Genomic DNA, 4358 nt, shown 5'->3' with positions numbered 1-4358 from the left:
ACACACACACACACACACACACACACACACACACACACACAACCTTCTAAAGGGAAAAAGGGCAAGTGGGGATTTTCTCTGAATCATTCAGATACTTTCCTGAAGCCTCCATTTTCACTCTGTCTATTTAGATCCAACCTTAAAGAAGAGAGAATTTTCTAAGGTCACACCACACATTAGCTAGAATTAGAAGCCAAAGCACAGAAGACCCAGATGGAATGAAGTCACACTTTCTGGCTAACTAGATTGAGAAACTCTTAATTTGATGCTTTCAGCCTCCATAACAACTCAATCAGACCAACTGCAAAGCCTATATGATTACCCAGAAATAAGTCATTAAGATGTTTGAGATAAATGAGCTGACAAAAAAAATCAGTGGACACACTAAAGCATTTTTTCTTAGATTGACTAGAATAATTATTTTAAAATGTTGAAAGACAAAACAACTAAATGATAATGCTAGGTCATAGATTTAGAACTTGCAGGATGGTCAGAAACCATAACACTATAGAAATAGATGCTAGAAGAGACATAAGAGGTTGTCTGCAGTAGTCTAATCTGCTCATTTGACAGGTAAGGAAAATGAATCCTAAATAGGAAAAGTGACTTGTTCAAGGTCATGTAGGTGGGAAGAGATAGAACTGTGACTGAAATACAAGTTCTCTCCCTCCCAAATCAATATTCTTTTCAATGCACCATGGCTGCTGTCTTTAATGTCATATAGCCTATTTAAATACCCATATGATCAGGAGGAGAAATATACAATTGTTTTCTTTGTTCAATATTTGACCGTGGTGGACATATGTTGTACATAGAAGTAAGACAATGAAGGTTTAAAGAGAGCAGGTGAAGAGGCATAATGGTCCCATTGGTCCAATGCACTATTAAAGAAAGAGAATTTTGGGATTCAAGATGGAAGAGTACAGGCAGCAACCTAGCTAAACTCTCCCAACATTCCCTTACAAACATCCTTAAAAGAGCTACTCAAATAAAATTTTGGAGTGACAGAATCAACAAAAGGTTAGACTGAGACATTTTTCCATCTAAGACAATTAAGGAGGTTGGCAAGAGAGGTCTATAAAACCAGAGGGGGAACTGGCCCAGAGCACAGTGGCAGCACCAGTGGCAGGCATAGGAGGTGGCCAGATAGAAGCAAATTTGGAAGATCTGAGCTTGGAAATAATAAGGAGTGGAGTGGGGTGGGGTCAGACAATCTGTCAGAAAGAGACTAGAGGGGATTTTTTTTGCTGACACTGGGTACAACTGGTGCTGATTGGATACTCTATTGTTGTAAGTAGTTTTGGGTCAAAGTTCCAAGGCAAAGAGGAGCACTACTGCTTGTGAATGCAAAAGAGTCAGAAACCTGGTGACAGTTCCAGAGCCAAGAGAGTCATTTGTGCTTACAAATACAGGAGACTAAGGGCCCATTCTGTTTTTTTATATTAATTTATTTTGATTTATCAATAATCACTTCCATATGCTTTTGAGTTTAAAATTTTTCTCCCCCTTCCTCCCCACCACCCTCCCAAAGACAGTGCACAATCTGATACAGGCTATACATTTACATTCCTATTAAACATATTTTCACATTAGTGTTGTAAGTAAAAATTAAAACCAATAGGAGGAACCATCAGAAAGAGGAAACAAAACTCAACAGAAGAGAAAAAAATAGCAATTCAACTTCCATAGTTCTTTCTTTGGATGTAGATAGCATTTTCCATCACGAGGCCTCTGGATATGTCTTAGATCCTTGTATTGCTGGGAAGGATTAAGTTTATCAATATTTGTCATCACACAACGTGGCTGTTATTGTGTACAATGTTCTCTTGGTTCTACTCACTTCACTCAGCATCAGACCATACAAGTGTTTCCAGGTTTTCCTGAAGTCAGCCTGTTCATCATTTCTTATAGCACAATAGTATTCCATCATATTCATATACCACAACTTGCTCAGCCATTCCCCAATTGATGGACATCCTCTCAATTTCCAATTCTTTGCCAGCACAAAAAGAGCTGCTATGAATATTTTTGTACATGTGAGTCCTTTTCCCATTTGTCTGATCTCTTTGCAATATAGCCCAAGGGCCCGTTCTGGATAAGACAGAGCACAGACCAGAATACAGACCAGGAGATTAGTAACCACAACTCTCCTAGGATAACTCCACCATAGAAGCACCAAAAATTTGCAGACCCCCTAGAGCTAGCTCTGAAAATAGCAGCATGAAAAAAGTCTGAAGTTCAGAACAGTGCCTCCCCACCTTTAGGTGAGCAGAGCCCACCTTTAATATAAAGTTTAAAAGTCAAGAAATATGCTGAAATAATGACCACAAAACAACAACAACAAAAAAAGAACTTGACTATAAAAGCTACCACAATGGAGGGAAGACCAAGACATAAACTCAGAAGAATACAACATGTGAAAACAGATATTAAAAAAAAGCCTCATATAAAAATGCTAATTTTACCCAAGTCCAAAGAGAATTCCTGAAAAATTTAAAGAAGGAGATAAGAATAATAAGGGGGAAATTGGGGAAATAATTGAGAGTATTGAAAGAAAATTATGGAAAGAGAATTAAGGGATTGGTAAAAGAGGCACTAAAAAATATAGAAGAAAATGAAACCTTAAGAAACAGAATTGGACTAATGGAAAAAAAGAGGCAAAAAAAAAGTTCACTAAAGAGAAGAACTCCTTTAAAAGAAGAAATGGCCAAATGGAAAAAGAGATATAAAAGCTCACTGAATAAAATAATCCCTTAAAAATTAGAAGTGGACAAGTGAAAGCTAATGAATCTATGAGACATCAAGAAACAATAAAATAAAATCAAAAGGATAAAAAAGAGAAAAGAAAATGTCAAATATCTTAGAAAAAAACTAAACTAGAAAATAGATTGAGGAAAGATAATTTAACAATTATTGGACTAGATGTTAGGGGCAAAGCCAAGATGGCAGAGAAAAGGCAGCCACTCACCTGAGCTCTCCCCCAAACTCCTCCAAACCATTTCAATTAATGGCATAAAACTATTCCTGAAGTAACAGAACCCACAAAAAGATGGATTGAAATAATTTTCCATCCAGATAGAACTTAGAAGGTTAGCAGGAAAGTGGGTCAAAGTGGAGTGCAGTCTAACACAGGCCATACCAGCACAGCCCCAGCCCCAACAGACCAGAAGCAGACATTGGGAGCCATTGAATCAGCATCATCAGCATCTGCTACCAGAGCTCTAAGCCCACAGATGGTAAGGGGCATCAAACAATAGATCAGAAAGAGATGACAGAGATGCCTTTTCTAGCACTGAGGCAGGAATCTGTTGCTTTGCCTATACTTGAATCTGGGTCTTGGTCCTGGGTGGCAATCCCAAGACAAGGAGGAGCACTAGCACAAGATAGCTTATGGCCACAGCAGAGCAGGGTCCTTACTCAATGTTCCAGGGCAGAAGAGTGCTTGTGATTGCTGACAGACCAGAGCAGAGGCCAGCAGAGTAGTAAACACCTCTGCTTAGATCATACTCCCGTGAAAAAACTGAAAACTTATAGGTCCCTAGAAAGATCTTTAAAAACAGCTGCAAAAAACCACTGAAGTTTGGGACAGTGCACCCTCCACTCTGGAAGCAGAGCCCTACTTCAACAAAAAGTTAAAAGTCAAGAAATAGGCTGTGAAAATGAGCAAAAAAACAGAAAAAATCTGAACATAGAAATTTACTATGGTGATAAGAAGATCAAAGCCCACATTCAGAAGAAGATAACAAAGTCAAAGCTCCTATATCCAAAGCCTCCAAGAAAAAAAAAAATTGGTGTCAAGCCATCAAAGACCTCAAAGAGGATTTTGAAAATCCAGTGAGAGAGATGGAGTGTTAAATAGGAAGAGAAATGAGAGTGATGCAAGAAAATCACGAAAAATGAATCAAGTGTAAAGTCAACAAAATAGTCAACGGTAAAGGAGATATACATACAAAAGACAAATGCTGAAGAAAATAACACCTTAAAAACAGACTAAGTCAAATAGTAAAAAAGATTTTAAAAAAAGCCAATGAGGAGAAGAATGCTTTAAAAAGCAGAATTGACCATATGGGAAAAGAGGCACAAAATTCTCTGAAGAAAAAAAAAAACTTTTTGAAAAGGAGAATTGGCCAAAAGGAAAAGGAGGTACAAAAGCTCACTGAAGAATATAATTCCTAGCAGATAGAGCAGTGGCCCTGGAGTCAGGAATATCTGAGTTCAAATGTAGCCTCAGATACATGACATTTGCTAGCCATGTGTCCCTGGGCAAGTCACTTAACCTTGATTGCCTCATCAATTAAAAAAAAAGAAACCAAGAAAGAAAGAAAGAAAGAAAGAAAGAAAGAAAGAAAGAAAGAAAG

Source organism: Vombatus ursinus, unplaced genomic scaffold (genome assembly GCF_900497805.2).
Source record: "Vombatus ursinus unplaced genomic scaffold, bare-nosed wombat genome assembly UNPS02003292.1, whole genome shotgun sequence".
Taxonomy (NCBI): domain Eukaryota; kingdom Metazoa; phylum Chordata; class Mammalia; order Diprotodontia; family Vombatidae; genus Vombatus; species Vombatus ursinus.
Note: the sequence above shows the minus strand (reverse complement) of the source record.